The sequence below is a fragment of the Xenopus tropicalis genome, chromosome 3 (genome assembly GCF_000004195.4).
Source record: "Xenopus tropicalis strain Nigerian chromosome 3, UCB_Xtro_10.0, whole genome shotgun sequence".
Lineage (NCBI taxonomy): Eukaryota > Metazoa > Chordata > Amphibia > Anura > Pipidae > Xenopus > Xenopus tropicalis.
The window spans coordinates 8,121,882-8,139,505 of record NC_030679.2 but is presented as its reverse complement, the minus strand read 5'-3'; the positions used below and the strand labels follow the sequence as shown (position 1 = coordinate 8,139,505).

The following is a 17,624-nucleotide window of genomic DNA, read 5'->3' as shown; positions in this document are numbered from 1 at the left end:
GGTGCAGGGTGGGGTATATGGGGTGCAGGGGTGGGGTATGTGGGGTGGCAGGGGTGGGGTATATGGGGGTGCAGGGAGTATATGGGGTATGTGGGGGTGCAGGGAGTATATGAGGGTGCAGGGGTGGGGTATATGGGGGTGCAGGGAGTATATGGGGTGCAGGGGTGGGTATGTGGGGGTGCAGGGAGTATATGAGGGTGCAGGGGTGGGGTATATGGGGGTGCAGGGAGTATATGGGGGTGCAGGGAGTATATGAGGGTGCAGGGGTGGGGTATATGGGGGTGCAGGGAAGTATATGAGGGTTGCAGGGGGTGGGGGTATATGGGGTGTAGGGAGTATATGAGGTGTTAGGGGTGGGGTATATGGGGTGCAGGGAGTATATGAGGGTGCAGGGTGGGGTATATGGGGGTGCAGGGGTGGGGTATTGGGGTGCAGGGAGTATATGAGGGTGCAGGGGGGGTATATGGGTGCAGGGATATATGAGGGTGCAGGGGTGGGGTATATGGGGTGCAGGGGTGGGGTATGTGGGGTGCAGGGTGGGCGTATGTGGGGGTGCAGGTGGGGTATATGGGGGTGCAGGGAGTATATGAGGGTGCAGGGGTGGGGTAATATGGGGTGCAGGGAAGTATATGAGGGTGTAGGGGTGGGGTATATGGGGTGCAGGGAGTATATGAGGGGTGCAGGGTGGGGTATATGGGGGTGCAGGGGTGGGGTATGTGGGGGTGCAGGGAGTATATGAGGGTGCAGGGGTGGGGTATATGGGGTGCAGGGAGTATATGAGGGTGCAGGGTGGGGTATATGGGGGTGCAGGGTGGGTATGTGGGGGTGCAGGGGTGGGGTTGTGGGGGTGCGGGGTGGGTATATGGGGTGCAGGGAGTATATGAGGGTGCAGGGGTGGGGTAATAATGGTGTGCAGGGAGTATATGAGGGTGTAGGGGTGGGTATATGGGGTGCAGGGAGTATATGAGGGTGAGGTGGGGTATGTGGGGGTGCAGGGAGTATATGAGGGTGCAGGGGTGGGGTATATGGGGTGCAGGGAGTATATGAGGGTGCAGGGTGGGGTATATGGGGGTGCAGGGGTGGGGTATGTGGGGGTGCAGGGAGTATATGAGGGTGCAGGGGTGGGGTATATGGGGTGCAGGGAGTATATGAGGGTGTAGGGGTGGGGTATATGGGGTGCAGGGAGTATATGAGGGTGCAGGGTGGAGTATAATGGGGGGTGCAGGGAGTATATGAGGGTGCAGGGGTGGGGTATATGGGTGCAGGGAGTATATGAGGGTGTAGGGTGGGGATATGGGGTGCAGGGAGTATATGAGGGTGCAGGGTGGGGTATATGGGGTGCAGGGTGGGGTATATGGGGTGCAGGAGTATATGAGGGTGCAGGGTGGGGTATATGGGGGGTGCAAGGGTGGGGTATATGGGGTGCAGGGGTGGGGTATGTGGGGGTGCAGGGAGTATATGAGGGTGCAGGGGTGGGGTATATGGGGTGCAGGGAGTATATGAGGATGCAGGGTGGGGTATATGGGGTGCAGGAGTATATGAGGGTGCAGGGTGGGGTATGTTGGGGTGCAGGGAGTATATGAGGGTGCAGGGAGTATATGAGGGTGCAGGGGTGGGGTATATGGGGTGCAGGGAGTATATGAGGGTGTAGGGGTGGAGTATATGGGGGTGCAGGGAGTATATGAGGGTGCAGGGGTGGGGTATATTGGGGTGAGGGAGTATATGAGGGTGTAGGGGTGGGGTATATGGGGTGCAGGGAGTATATGAGGGTGCAGGGGTGGAGTATATGGGGGGTGCAGGGAGTATATGAGGGTGCAGGGGTGGGGTATATGGGGTGCAGGGAGTATATGAGGGTGTAGGGGTGGGGTATATGGGTAGGGAGTATATGAGGGTGCAGGGTGGGGTATATGGGGGTGCAGGGGTGGGGTATATGGGGTGCAGGGAGTATATGAGGGTGCAGGGTGGGGTATATGGGGGTGCAGGGGTGGGGTATATGGGGGTGCGGGGTTGGGGTATGTGGGGGTGCAGGGAGTATATGAGGGTGCAGGGGTGGGGTATATGGGGTGCAGGGAGTATATGAGGGTGCAGGGGGGGTATATGGGGTGCAGGGAGTATATGAGGGTGCAGGGTTGGGTATGTGGGGGTGCAGGGAGTATATGAGGGTGCAGGGGTGGGGTATATGGGGTGCAGGGAGTATATGAGGGTGCAGGGTGGGGTATATGGGGGTGCAGGGGTGGGTATTGGGGCGTGCGGGAGTATATGGGGTATGTGGGGGTGCAGGGAGTATATGAGGGTGCAGGGGTGGGGTATATGGGGTGCAGGGGTGGGGTTATGGGGGTGCAGGGAGTATATGGGTAGGGTGGGGTATGTGGGGGTGCAGGGAGTATATGAGGGTGCAGGGGTGGGGTATATGGGGCTGCAGGGAGTATATGAGGGTGCAGGGGGGGAATGGGGTGCAGGGGTGGGTATTGTGGGGGTGCAGGGGTGGGGTATATGGGGGTGCAGGGAGTATATGGGGTATGTGGGATGTGCAGGGAGTATATGAGGGTGCAGGGGTGGGGTATATGGGGGTGCAGGGAGTATATGGGGGTGCAGGGGTGGGTATGTGGGGGTGCAGGGAGTATATGAGGGTGCAGGGGTGGGGTATATGGGGGTGAGGGAGTATATGGGGGTGCAGGAGTATATGAGGGTGCAGGGGTGGGGTATATGGGGTGCAGGGAGTATATGAGGGTGCAGGGGTGGGGTATATGGGGTGCAGGGAGTATATGAGGGTGCAGGGTGGGGTATAATGGGGGTGCAGGGAGTATATGAGGGTGCAGGGGTGGGGTATATGGGGGTGCAGGGAGTATATGGGGTGCAGGGAGTATATGAGGGTGCAGGGGTGGGGTATATGGGGTGCAGGGAGTATATGAGGGTGCAGGGGTGGGGTATATTGGGGTGCAGGGAGTATATGAGGGTGCAGGGTGGGGTATATGGGGTGCAGGGGTGGGGTATGTGGGGGTGCAGGGGTGGGGTATGTGGGGGTGCAGGGGTGGGGTATATGGGGGTGCAGGGAGTATATGAGGGTGCAGGGGTGGGGTATATGGGGTGCAGGGAGTATATGAGGGTGTAGGGGTGGGGGTATATGGGGTGCAGGGAGTATATGAGGGTGCAGGGTGGGGTATGTGGGGGTGCAGGGAGTATATGAGGGTGCAGGGGTGGGGTATATGGGGTGCAGGGTGGGGTATATGGGGGTGCAGGGGTGGGGTATATGGGGGTGCAGGGAGTATATGGGTATGTGGGGGTGCAGGGAGTATATGAGGGTTGCGGGGTGGGGTATATGGGGCGTGCAGGGGTGGGGTATATGGGGGTTTAGGGGTGGGGTATGTGGGGGTGCAGGGAGTATATGAGGGTGCAGGGGTGGGGTATATTGGGGTGCAGGGAGTATATGAGGGTGCAGGGTGGGGTATATGGGGTGCAGGGGTGGGGTATGTGGGGCAGGGTGGGTATATGGGGGTGCAGGGAGTATATGGGGTATGTGGGGGTGCAGGGAGTATATGAGGGTGCAGGGGTGGGGTATATGGGGGTGCAGGGAGTATATGGGGGTGCAGGGGATGGGGTATGTGGGGGTGCAGGGAGTATATGAGGGTGCAGGGGTGGGGTATATGGGGGTGCAGGGAGTATATGGGGGTGCAGGGAGTATATGAGGGCTGCAGGGGTGGGGTATATGGGGGTGCAGGGAGTATATGAGGGTGCAGGGGGGGTATATGGTGTAGGGAGTATATGAGGGTGTAGGGGTGGGGTATATGGGGTGCAGGGAGTATATGAGGGTGCAGGTGGGGTATATGGGGGTGCAGGGGGTGGGTATGTGGGGGTGCAGGGGTATATGAGGGTGCAGGGGGGGGGTATATGGGGTGCAGGGAGTATATGAGGGTGCAGGGTGGGGTATAATGGGGGTGCAGGGGGGGGTATGTGGGGGTGCAGGGTGGGGGTATGTGGGGTGCAGGGGTGGGGTATATGGGGGTGCAGGGAGTATATGAGGGTGCAGGGGTGGGGTATATGGGGTGCAGGGAGTATATGAGGGTTGTAGGGGTGGGGTATATGGGGTGCAGGGAGTATATGAGGGTGCAGGGTGGGGTATATGGGGGGTGCAGGGGTGGGGTATGTGGGGGTGCAGGGAGTATATGAGGGTGCAGGGGTGGGGTATATGGGTGCAGGGAGTATATGAGGGTGCAGGGTGGGGTATATGGGGGTGCAGGGGTGGGGTATGTGGGGTGCAGGGGTGGGGTATGTGGGGGTGCAGGGGTGGGGTATAATGGGGGTGCAGGGAGTATATGAGGGTGCAGGGGTGGTGGTATATGGGGCTGCAGGGAGTATATAGAGGGGTAGGGGTGGGGTATATGGGGTGCAGGGAGTATATGAGGTGCAGGGTGGGGTTATGTGGGGGTGCAGGGCAGTATATGAGGGTGCAGGGGGGGGGTATATGGGGTGCAGGGAGTATATGAGGGTGCAGGGTGGGGTATATGGGGGTGCAGGGGTGGGGTATGTGGGGGTGCAGGGAGTATATGAGGGTGCAGGGGTGGGGTATATGGGGTGCAGGGAGATATGAGGGTGCAGGGTGGGGTATCATGGGGTGCAGGGGGGGTATGTGGGCGGTGCAGGGGTGGGGTATATGGGGGTGCAGGGAGTATATGAGGGTGCAGGGGTGGGGTATTATGGGTGCAGGGAGATATATGAGGGTGTAGGGTGGGGTATATGGGGTGCGGGGAGTATATGAGGGTCGCAGGGGTGGGGTATAGGGGGTGCAGGGGTGGGGTATGTGGGGGTGCAGGGAGTATAAGGGTGCAGGGGTGGGGTATATGGGGTGCAGGGAGTATATGAGGGTGCAGGGTGGGGTATTATGGGGTGCAGGGGTGGGTATATGGGGGTGCAGGGAGTATATGGGGTATGTGGGGGTGCAGGGAGTATATGAGGGTGCAGGAGGCTGGTGATTGGGGGTGCAGGGGTGGGGTATATGGGGTCGTCAGGGAGTATATGGGGTTTAGGGGTGGGGTATGTGGGGGTGCAGGGAGTATATGAGGGTGCAGGGGTGGGGCTATATGGGGTGCAGGGAGTATATGAGGGTGCAGGGTGGGGTATATGGGGTGCAGGGGTGGGGTATGTGGGGGTGCAGGGGTGGGGTATATTGGGGGTGCAGGGAGTATATGGGGTATGTGGGGGTGCAGGGAGTATATCGAGGGGGTGCAGGGGTGGGGTATATGGGGGTGCAGGGAGTATATGGGGTTGCAGGGGTGGGGTATGTGGGGGTGCAGGGAGTATATGAGGGTGCAGGGGTGGGGGATATGGGGGTGCAGGGAGTATTTATGGGGGTGCAGGGAGTATATGAGTGCAGCAGGTGGGTATATGGGGTGCAGGGAGTATATGAGGGTGCAGGGGTGGGTATATGGGGTGCAGGGAGTATATGAGGGTGCAGGGTGGGGTATAATGGGGGTGCAGGGAGTATATGAGGGTGCAGGGGTGGGGTATAATGGGGGTGCAGGGAGTATATGGGGGTGCAGGGAGTATATGAGGGTGCAGGGGTGGGTTATGGGGTGCAGGGAGTATATGAGGGTTGCAGGGGTGGGGGTATATGGGGTGCAGGGATATATGAGGGTGGGTGGGGTATATGGGGGTGCAGGGGTTTTGGAGTATGTGGGGGTGCAGGGGTGGGGTATGTTGGGGGTGCAGGGGTGGGGTATATGGGGGTGCAGGGAGTATATGAGGGTGCAGGGGTGGGGTATATTGGGGTGCAGGGAGTATATGAGGGTGTAGGGGTGGGTATATGGGGTGCAGGGAGTATATGAGGGTGCAGGGTGGGGTATGTGGGGGTGCAGGGAGTATATGAGGGTGCAGGGGTGGGGGTTATGGGGATGAGGGTTGGGTATATGGGGTGCAGGGGTGGGGGTGCAGGGTGGAGGTATATGGGGGTGCAGGGAGTATATGGGGTATGGTGGGGCGTGCAGGGAGTATATGAGGGTGCAGGGGTGGGGTATATGGGGGTGCAGGGGTGGGGTATATGGGGGTTTTTAGGGGTGGGGTATGTGGGGGTGCAGGGAGTATATGAGGGTGCAGGGGTGGGTTATATGGGGTGCAGGGAGTATATGAGGGTGCAGGGTGGGGTATATGGGGTGCAGGGGTGGGGTATGTGGGGGTGCAGGGTGGGGTATATGGGGGTGCAGGGAGTATATGGGGTATGTGGGGGTGAGGGAAGTATATGAGGGTGCAGGGGTGGGGTATATGGGGGTGCAGGGAGTATATGGGGTGCAGGGGTGGGGTATGTGGGGTGCAGGGAGTATATGAGGGGTGCAGGGGTGGGGTATATGGGGGTGCAGGGAGTATATGGGGGTGCAGGGAGTATATGAGGGTGCAGGGGTGGGTATATGGGGGTGCAGGGAGTATATGAGGGTGCAGGGGTGGGGTATATGGGATGTAGGGAGTATATGAGGTGTAGGGGTGGGGTATATGGGGTGCAGGGAGTATATGAGGGTGCAGGGTGGGGTATAATGGGGGTGGCAGGGTGGGTATGTGGGGGTGCAGGGAGTATATGGAGGGTCAGGCGGTGGCGGTAATATGGGGTGCAGGGAGATATATGAGAGTGCAGGGTGGGGTATATGGGGTGCGGGGTGGGGTATGTGGGGGTGCAGGGGTTGGGGTATGTGGGGTGCAGGGGTGGGGTATATGGGGTGCAGCGGAGCTATATGAGGGTGCAGGAGTGGGGTATATGGGGTGCAGGGAGTATATGAGGGTGTAGGGGTGGGGGTTATGGGGTGCAGGGAGTTATGAGGGGAGGTGGGTATATGGGGCGTGCCAGGGGTGGGGTATGTGTTTGGGCGGTGCACAGGGAGTATATGAGGGTGCAGGGTGGGGTATATTGGGGTTGCAGAGATATATGGGGTGCAGGGTGGCGCTATATGGGGGGTGCAGGGGGGGGTATCGTTGGGGTGTTGCAGGGGTGGGGTTGTGGGGTGCGGGGTGGGTATTGGGGGTGCAGGGAGTATATGGGGTGCAGGGGTGGGGTATATCGGGGGTGCGGAGTATTGAGGGTGTAGGGGTTGGGGTATATGGGGCTGCAGGGATGAGAGGTGCAGGGTGGGGTTATGTGGGGGGGTTTTTGGGGGGCAGGGAGTATCATGAGGTGCAGGGGTGGGTATATGGGGTGCAGGAGTTATATGAGGGTGGCAGGGTTATATGGGGGTGCAGGGGTGGGTTATAGGGGGTGCAGGGAGTTATATTGATGGGTGCGGGGTGGGGATATTATGGGGTGCAGGGCAGTATATGAGGGTGCAGGTGTTGGGTATGTGGGGGGTGCAGGGGTATCATGAGGTGGCAGGGGTTGGGGTATATGGGGGTGCAGGGAGTATGGGGGTGCAGGAGTATTATGGGGTTCAGGAGGTGGGGTATATGGGGTGCAGGGAGTATATGAGGGTGCAGGGTGGGGTATATGGGGTGCAGGGAGTATATGAGGGTGCAGGGGGGTAATGGGGGTGCAGGGAGTATATGAGGGTGCAGGGGTGGGGTATATGGGGGTGCAGGGAGTATGATGGGGGTGCAGGGAGTATATGAGGGTGCAGGGGTGGGGTATATGGGGTTGCAGGGAGTATATGAGGGTGCAGGGTGGGGTATATGGGGTGCAGGAGTATATGAGGGTGCAGGGTGGGGTATATGGGGGTGCAGGGGTGGGGTATATGGGTCAGGTGCAGGGAGTATATGGCGGGTGCAGGGAGTATATGAGGGTGCAGGGGTGGGGTATATGGGGTGCAGGGAGTATATGAGGGTGCAGGGGTGGGTATATGGGGTGCAGGGAGTATATGAGGGTGCAGTGGTGGGGTATATGGGGGTGCAGGGGTGGAGTATGTGGGGTGCAGGGGTGGGGTAGTGGGGGTGCAGGGGTGGGGTATAATGGGGGTGCAGGGAGTATATGAGGTGCAGGGGTGGTATATGGGGTGCAGGGAGTATATGAGGGTGTAGGGGTGGGGTATATGGGAGTGCAGGGAGTATATGAGGGTGCAGGGTGGTATGTGGGGGTGCAGGGAGATAATGAGGGTGCAGGGGGGGTATATGGGGTGCAGGGGTGGGATATGGGGTGCAGGGGTGGGGTGCAGGGGTGGGGTATATGGGGTGCAGGGAGTATATGGGGTATGTGGGTTGGTGCAAGGGAGTATATGAGGGTGCAGGGGCTGGGTATATGGGGGTGCAGGGGTGGGGTATATGGGGTAGGGTGGGGTATGTGGGGTGCAGGGAGTATATGAGGGTGCAGGGTGGGGTATATGGGGTGCTGCAGGGAGTATATGAGGGTGCAGGGTGGGTTATATGGGGTGCAGGGTGGGGTATGTGGGGGATCTGCAGGGTGGGGTATATGGGGGTGCAGGGAGTATATGGGGGTGCAGGGGTGGGTATGTGTGGGGGTGCAGGGAGTATATGAGGGTGCAGGGGGGGGTATATGGGGGTGCAGGAGGTATATGGGGTGCAGGGTGGGGTATGTGGGGTTGCAGGGAGTATATGAGGGTGCAGGGGGTGGGTTATGGGGGTGCAGGGAGTTATGGGGGTGCAGGGAGATATGAGGGTGCAGGGGTGGGGTATATGGGGGTGCAGGGAGTATATGAGGGTGCAGGGGTGAGGTATATGGGGTGTAGGGAGTATATGAGGGTGTAGGTGGTGGGGTATATGGGGTGCGGGAGTATATGAGGGTGCAGGGTGGGGATTGGGGTGCAGGGGTGGGGTATGTGGGGGTGCAGGGAGTATATGAGGGTGCAGGGGTGGGGTATATGGGGTGCAGGGAGTATATGAGGGTGCAGGGTGGGGTATATGGGAGTGCAGGGGTGGGGTATGTGGGGTGCAGGGTGGGGTTATGTGGGGTGCAGGGGTGGGGTATATGGGGGTGCAGGGAGTATATGAGGGTGCAGGGGGTGGGGTATATGGGGTGCAGGGAGTATATGAGGGGGTGGGGTATATGGGGTGCAGGGAGTATATGAGGGTGCAGGGTGGGGTATATGGGGTGCAGGGGTGGGGTATGTGGGGGTGCAGGGAGTATATGAGGGTGCAGGGGTGGGGTATATGGGGTGCAGGGAGTATATGAGGGTGCAGGGTGGGGTATATGGGGGTGCAGGGGTGGGGTATGTGGGGGTGCAGGGGTGGGTATGTGGGGGTGCAGGGGTGGGGTATAGGGGGTGCAGGGAGTATATGAGGGTGCAGGGGTGGGGTATATGGGGTGCAGGGGAGTATATGAGGGTGTAGGGGTGGGGTATATGGGGTGCAGGAGTATATGAGGGTGCAGGGTGGGGTATGTGGGGTGCAGGGAGTATATGAGGGTGCAGGGGTGGGGTATATGGGGTGCAGGGAGTATATGAGGGTGCAGGGTGGGGTATATGGGGGGGAGGGGTATGTGGGGGTGCAGGGAGTATATGAGGGTGCAGGGGTGGGGGGTGCAGGGAGTATATGAGGGTGCAGGGTGGGTATATGGGGGTGCAGGGTGGGGTATGTGGGGGTGCAGGGGTGGGGTATATGGGGGTGCAGGGAGTATATGAGGGTGCAGGGGTGGGGTATATGGGGTGCAGGGAGTATATGAGGGTATATGGGGTGCAGGGAGTATATGAGGGTGCAGGGTGGGTTATATGGGGGTGCAGGGTGGGGTATATATATGGGGTATGGCAGGGAGTATATGAGGGTGCAGGGTGGGGTATATGGGGTGCAGGGGTGGGGGTATGTGGGGTGCAGGGGTGGGGTATATTGGGGTGCAGGGAGTATATGAGGGTGCAGGGGTGGGGTATATGGGGTGCAGGGAGTATATGAGGGTGTAGGGGTGGGGTATATGGGGTGCAGGGAGTATATGAGGGTGCAGGGTGGGGTATGTGGGGGTGCAGGGAGTATATGAGGGTGCAGGGGTGGGGTATATGGGGTGCAGGGAGTATATGAGGGTGCAGGGTGGGGTATATGGGGGTGCAGGGGTGGGGTGCAGGGGTGGGGTTATGGGGGTGCAGGGAGTATATGGGGTATGTGGGGTTGCAGGGAGTATATGAGGGTGCAGGGTGGGGGTATATGGGGGTGCAGGGGTGGGGTATATGGGGGTGCAGGGAGTATATGGGGTTAGGGTGGGGTATGTGGGGGTGCAGGGAGTATATGAGGGTGCAGGGGTGGGGTATATGGGGTGCAGGGAGTATATGAGGGTGCAGGGTGGGTATATGGGGTGCAGGGGTGGGTATGTGGGGGTGCAGGGGTGGGGTATATGGGGGTGCAGGGAGTATATGGGGTATGTGGGGGTGCAGGGAGTATATGAGGGTGCAGGGTGGGGTATATGGGGTGCAGGGAGTATATGGGGGTGCAGGGGTGGGGTATGTGGGGTGCAGGGAGTATATGAGGGTGCAGGGGTGGGGTATATGGGGGTGCAGGGAGTATATGGGGGTGCAGGGAGTATATGAGGGTGCAGGGGTGGGGTATATGGGGGTGCAGGGAGTATATGAGGGTGCAGGGGTGGGGTATATTGGGGTGTAGGGAGTATATGAGGGTGTGGGTGGGGGTTATATGGGGTGCAGGGAGTATATGAGGGTGCAGGGTGGGGTATATGGGGGGCAGGGGTGGGGTATGTGGGGGTGCAGGGAGTATATGAGGGTGCAGGGGTGGGGTATATGGGGTGCAGGGAGTATATGAGGGTGCAGGGTGGGGTATGGGGTGCAGGGGTGGGGTATGTGGGGGTGCAGGTGGTGGGTATGTGGGGTGCAGGGGTGGGGTAATGTGGGGGTGCAGGGGAGTATATGAGGGTGCAGGGGTGGGGTATATGGGGTGCAGGGAGTATATGAGGGTGTAGGGGTGGAGTATATGGGGTGCAGGGAGTATATGAGGGTGCAGGGTGGGGTATGTGGGGGTGCAGGGAGTATATGGGGTATGTGGGGGTGCAGGGAGTATATGAGGGTGCAGGGGTGGGGTATATGGGGGTGCAGGGGTGGGGTATATGGGGGTGCAGGGAGTATATGGGGGTTTGGGGTGGGGTATGTGGGGGTGCAGAGTATATGAGGGTGCAGGGTGGGGTATATGGGGTGCAGGGAGTATATGAGGGTGCAGGGTGGGGTATATGGGGTGCAGGGGTGGGGTATGTGGGGTGCAGGGTGGGGTATATGGGGGTGCAGGGAGTATATGGGGTAGGGTGGGGGATGCAGGGAGTATATGAGGGTGCAGGGGTGGGTATATGGGGTGCAGGGAGTATATGGGGTGCAGGGGTGGGGTATGTGGGGGTGCAGGGAGTATATGAGGGTGCAGGGGTGGGGTATATGGGGGTGCAGGGAGTATATGGGGGTGCAGGGAGTATATGAGGGTGCAGGGGTGGGGTATATGAGGGTGCAGGGAGTATATGGGGTGCAGGGGTGGGGTATATGGGGGTGTAGGGAGTATATGGGGGTGCAGGGGTGGGGTATGTGGGGGTGCAGGGAGTATATGAGGGTGCAGGGGTGGGTATTATGGGGGTGCAGGGAGTATATGGGGGTGCAGGGAGTATATGAGGGTGCAGGGAGTATATGAGGGTGCAGGGGTGGGGTATATGGGGGTGCAGGAGTATATGAGGGTGCAGGGGTGGGGGTGCAGGGAGTATATGAGGGTGCAGGGGTGGGTATATGGGGTGCAGGGAGTATATGGGGGTGCAGGGGTGGGTATATGGGGTGCAGGGAGTATATGGGGGTGCAGGGGTGGTGTATGTGGGGGTGCATGGAGTATATGGGGGTGCAGGGGTGGGGTATATGGGGGTGCAGGGAGTATATGGGGGTGCAGGGGTGGGGGTGCAGGGAGTGTATGAGGGTGCAGGGGTGGGGTATATGGGGTGCAGGGAGTATATGAGGGTGCAGGGGTGGGGTATATGGGGGTGCAGGGGTGGGGTATGTGGGGGTGCAGGGAGTATATGAGGGTGCAGGGGTGGGGTATATGGGGGTGCAGGGAGTATATGGGGTATGTGGGGGTGCAGGGAGTATATGAGGGTGCAGGGGTGGGGTATATGGGGGTGCAGGGGTGGGGTATATGGGGGTGCAGGGGTGGGGTATGTGGGGGTGCAGGGTGGGGTATATGGGGGTGCAGGGGTGGGGTATGTGGGGGTTCAGGGAGTATATGAGGGTGCAGGGGTGGGGTATGTGGGGGTGCAGGGAGTATATGAGGGTGCAGGGGTGGGGTATATGGGGGTGCAGGGGTGGGGTATATGGGGGTGCAGGGGTGGGGTATGTGGGGGTGCAGGGGTGGGGTATGTGGGGGTTCAGGGAGTATATGAGGGTGCAGGGGTGGGGTATGTGGGGGTGCAGGGAGTATATGAGGGTGCAGGGGTGGGGTATATGGGGTGCAGGGAGTATATGAGGGTGCAGGGGTGGGGTATATGGGGTGCAGGGAGTGGTATTATTACTATTTCATTGTAACAAAGGTATTCATCAAATGAGGAGTTGGGAGGCAGAAGGGGGGGCATTCCTATTGATGGGGGAAAGAGCAAAGAGAGAATATAACTGAGGGGGGCTGAGGGTATAGGGGTGAGGGAGCCTCACCTTGGGTAACTAGGGAGAGAAAAGGGGGTCATTTCACCTGAGGGGCTGGGGGATAGGAGGAGGAACTTTGTTCCAAATTGGGGGAGCTTCATACCTACTGAAGGGGAGCTAGGGGAGAGACAGATAGGGGGGTCTTATTCCAACTAAGGGGAAATCACTTTCCAATAGACAGGGAACTGGGTATAGAGAGAAGGGGACCCCCAACTGAGAGTGAGATGGGGATAAAGAGAAGGAGGAGCCTTATTCCAAATGGGTGGAAACTGGGGGTTAGAGAAGGAGGAGCCTTATTCCAAATGGGTGGAAACTGGGGGTTAGCGAAGGGGGGAAGCCTCATTCCAGCTGGGGGGGGGGATGAAATACATTTTGAAGTAAGAGAAATATTTTCCTGCAAATGAGAGGCTGATAATGAGGAGGCAGTTTGGTCAAATCATAGTAAAGAAGGACCAGGACTCCATTTCTTGTCAATTATATGGTTTTATTTAACACATTTGTGTATTCAACATCCCAGCTCTCATTAGGGCCTTTCTCATTAGGATCTTTCCAGGAAAGGCGGCACATACGGCGTTTCCATCGTTAAACAGAAACCAGTTAATTGCATAAATCTAATCTTAAATGTGGATATATATTTCTCACCACTTGATGTCACCGTAGAGCAAGTAAAGTGAATATTCAAGTCCATTGGAACAGTTGGGGTAACTACATGTACAGCAACCCCCTTGGGTGTGTGGGGGGGCCTGGGCCGCAGGTTCTGCTGTATTATTACCCCCCCCTTCCCCAGCCCCCCCCTTTTTTTTACCAAGCAGGTAGCCGGCCACAAGGGGATATGGTACTGTTTGTCCAAATATTTTTTTGTCTTTTTTCAACCTAACTTACTATGTTACTATGTTATTGGGCTGGTGGGAGGCTGTTTGGGCCTCTGTTTTCTTGAAGTGCCAGGGACAGTCTGAACCTGGGTGAAGTCCCTACAATTGTTGGGTGGCCGGGGCCGGGGGTGGAGAAAAAGCAGGAGGGGACTTTTTTTTTTTTCCATGCCGGCACCTGTGCACATAATAAGTCCAAATAAATAGGGGTCACAACATATTGACTTTTCCAAAGGATCTTTAGGAGAGGTTAAATTCCAGGATACAAGGAAACTATGGGCTCCAACCCACGATATTTCACATTCTTTCGACTTTACAAGGAAACGCTGCGTTATTTTGATGACAGTCGGAGGTTGGGAATGGATTGGCTTCCTTGGTAGTTTGGAGTAAAAAGACATGTATATAGTTATTTTGGATTTATCAGAATGTAGTTTAGAAAAATACATGGTTTTCTGGGGTCAGCTTATCCCTAAAGGGGAACTAAACCCTTCTGCACTCAACCAAACTTAGCTGTTGCCGGACTACAAATCCCAGAACAATGTAACATATAATGAAGGGTGAGGCATGCTGGGAGTTGTAGTCCAGCAACATCAGGGTTGGATTCTTAAAGCAATATTGCCCAATAAAACTTTCCCCCAAATCCTCAGGGCCAGCGGCTGCATTAAAATGTTGGCCCGAATCCGTGTCATTTTGCTTCACTGAAAAATTTGCGAAACTGCTGAACAATGCGCAAAACGGCCAAAAAATTAGCGAAATGCAGCTACTGCGCCACTTTTTAAATGCACGTGACATTTTTGACCCAACCGCGACTTTTCTGATGTGGCTGCTACTTATTTGAGCCGACTGCAACTTTTTTGGCTCCTTTGTTATTTCCCCCACTATTTGTCATTAAACGGTGGGGCCAATGATCCATTGCATCCCCCCCAAACATGCAAGGGGGGGGGAAGGTGCAGGGGCAAGGTGGCTAGGTTGCCTAGGGTGCCTGATTGGCTTGGCCCGCCCCTGCTCATGCGTGGTTGGTTGGAAATGGTGGTCCCTGGGTCTGACACTCTTTTCTGCTGGATTCTGGCTGTATAGGCAGTGGCCAGGCCCGGACTGGGATTCAAATAGGCCCTGGCATATAAAGCACACAGAAGCCCAAACAGTCCCGCCCCCCACACAATAAAAAGTGATTGCCTGTGCCAGTGATCCCCAACCAGTGGCCCGGGGGCAACATGTTGCTCCCCAACCCCTTGGATGTTGCTCTCAGTGCCCCCAAACCAGGGAGTTATTTTTGAATTCCTGACTTGGGGGCAAGTTTTGGTTGAATAAAAACAAGATTTCCTACCAAATAAAGCCCCCTGTAAGCTGATAGGGTGCATAGAGGCCCCTAATAGCCAATCACAGCCCTTATTTGGCTCCTCCATGAACTTTTATGGTGCTTGTGTTGCTCCCCAAGTCTTTTTACATTTGACTGTGACTCCCGAGTAAGAAAGGTTGGGGACCCCTGGCCTATGGCACCTTACAGGGGCCCCTCTGGCATTTGCCAGAATCCACAGATTGCCAGTCCAGCCCTGGTGCTAGCGCATTGTGCTTTCAGCCGGTGATTATGCAACACCTCGAAGTCACACCGCGCTCTGTATGTTCCCTTCCTGAAATGGAGCCCATGGTTTCCTAGTCAGTCTCTGTAGCTCCTCCCCCTGGGCTCTCGCTGCCTATAGCGGGGGAATATGCAGATGAAGAGCCCGGCTCTCACTTGCCCAGGATTCTGCAGTAAAGCTGTTACATATATAACTATATCTATAGACTGAGTTTGCCCTGCACTATAGCAAATGTTTGTGTAATAGCTGTGTCCTGGGGCATGCTGGGAGATTCTTTTCAACTCACATTACTCACTCGCCATAACTGTAAAGATCTTCCCGAACGGGTTGGTGGTAGCTTGTTACAGTGTATCAGTAAGACTATACTTTCAGGGATCATTTCTATAGGTTGTACCTGGTGAGATGCGCTCTAAAGTGTCTGAACTCACAAACCACGATGAGGAGCTGTCAGTGTTCTCTCCTGAGCGGGAAGTGAGCTCTCAGCGCTGCTTTATTGTGGCTGCTGTTTGCTAATGATGAACGTTCCACTCCCTTATATTATAGGGGAGTCGGGGGGAGAGAGCGCAGGCTGAGTGGTTTCTTTATATAAGTAAAGAAAAGAATTTCAATGTTACATGTGAGATAGGAATTGAGGAGATGGAAATGAGAGAGGAGTTGGGGAGGAGGAAATGAGAGAGGAGTTGAGGAGGAGGAAATGAGAGAGGAGTTGGGGAGGAGGGAATGAGAGAGGAGTTGGGGAGGAGGGAATGAAAGAGGAGTTGAGGAGGAAGGAATGAGAGAGGAGTTGAGGAGGAGGGAATGAGAGAGGAGTTGGGGAGGAGGGAATGAGAGAGGAGTTGGGGAGGAGGAAATGAGAGAGGAGTTGAGGAGGAGGGAATGAGAGAGGAGTTGGGGAGGAGGGAATGAGAGAGGAGTTGGGGAGGAGGGAATGAGAGAGGAGTTGAGGAGGAGGGAATGAGAGAGGAGTTGGGGAGGAGGGAATGAGAGAGGAGTTGAGGAGGAGGGAATGAGAGAGGAGTTGGGGAGGAGGGAATGAGAGAGGAGTTGGGGAGGAGGGAATGAGAGAGGAGTTGGGGAGGAGGAAATGAAAGAGGAGTTGAGGAGGAAGAAATGAGAGAGGAGTTGAGGAGGAGGGAATGAGAGAGGAGTTGGGGAGGAGGGAATGAGAGGAGTTGGGGAGGAGGGAATGAGAGAGGAGTTGGGGAGGAGGGAATGAGAGAGGAGTTGAGGAGGAAGAAATGAGAGAGGAGTTGAGGAGGAGGGAATGAGAGAGGAGTTGGGGAGGAGGGAATGAGAGGAGTTGGGGAGGAGGGAATGAGAGAGGAGTTGGGGAGGAGGAAATGAAAGAGGAGTTGAGGAGGAAGAAATGAGAGAGGAGTTGAGGAGGAGGGAATGAGAGAGGAGTTGGGGAGGAGGAAATGAGAGAGGAGTTGGGGAGGAGGGAATGAGAGAGGAGTTGGGGAGGAGGGAATGAAAGAGGAGTTGAGGAGGAAGAAATGAGAGAGGAGTTGAGGAGGAGGGAAGGAGAGAGGAGTTGGGGAGGAGGAAATGAGAGAGGAGTTGAGGAGGAGGAAATGAGAGAGGAGTTGGGGAGGAGGGAATGAGAGAGGAGTTGGGGAGGAGGGAATGAAAGAGGAGTTGAGGAGGAAGAAATGAGAGAGGAGTTGAGGAGGAGGGAATGAGAGAGGAGTTGGGGAGGAGGGAATGAGAGAGGAGTTGGGGAGGAGGGAATGAGAGAGGAGTTGAGGAGGAGGGAATGAGAGAGGAGTTGGGGAGGAGGGAATGAGAGAGGAGTTGGGGAGGAGGGAATGAGAGAGGAGTTGGGGAGGAGGAAATGAAAGAGGAGTTGAGGAGGAAGAAATGAGAGAGGAGTTGAGGAGGAGGGAATGAGAGAGGAGTTGGGGAGGAGGGAATGAGAGGAGTTGGGGAGGAGGGAATGAGAGAGGAGTTGGGGAGGAGGGAATGAGAGAGGAGTTGAGGAGGAAGAAATGAGAGAGGAGTTGAGGAGGAGGGAATGAGAGAGGAGTTGGGGAGGAGGGAATGAGAGGAGTTGGGGAGGAGGGAATGAGAGAGGAGTTGGGGAGGAGGAAATGAAAGAGGAGTTGAGGAGGAAGAAATGAGAGAGGAGTTGAGGAGGAGGGAATGAGAGAGGAGTTGGGGAGGAGGGAATGAGAGGAGTTGGGGAGGAGGGAATGAGAGAGGAGTTGGGGAGGAGGGAATGAGAGAGGAGTTGGGGAGGAGGGAAGGAGAGAGGAGTTGGGGAGGAGGGAAGGAGAGAGGAGTTGGGGAGGAGGGAAGGAGAGAGGAGTTGGGGAGGAGGGAAGGAGAGAGGAGTTGGGGAGGAGGGAAGGAGAGAGGAGTTGGGGAGGAGGGAACGAGAGAGGAGTTGGGGAGGAGGGAACGAGAGAGGAGTTGGGGAGGAGGGAACGAGAGAGAAGTTGAGGAGGAGGGAATGAGAGAGGAGTTGGGGAGGAGGGAATGAGAGAGGAGTTGGGGAGGAGGGAATGAGAGAGGAGTTGGGGAGGAGGGAATGAGAGAGGAGTTGGGGAGGAGGAAATGAAAGAGGAGTTGAGGAGGAAGAAATGAGAGAGGAGTTGAGGAGGAGGGAATGAGAGAGGAGTTGGGGAGGAGGGAATGAGAGGAGTTGGGGAGGAGGGAAT

At 57.0% G+C, this 17,624-nt stretch overlaps 1 non-coding gene across 1 annotated transcript; it reads left to right on the top strand.

Moving 5' to 3' along the window:
* Positions 1 to 15,320: 15,320 nt before the first annotated feature.
* On the top strand, positions 15,321 to 15,541 carry LOC116409874. Its single transcript, XR_004222129.1, has one exon. It is a non-coding gene; the product is annotated as a small nucleolar RNA U3 (small nucleolar RNA).
* The last annotated feature ends 2,083 nt before the right edge of the window (positions 15,542 to 17,624 follow it).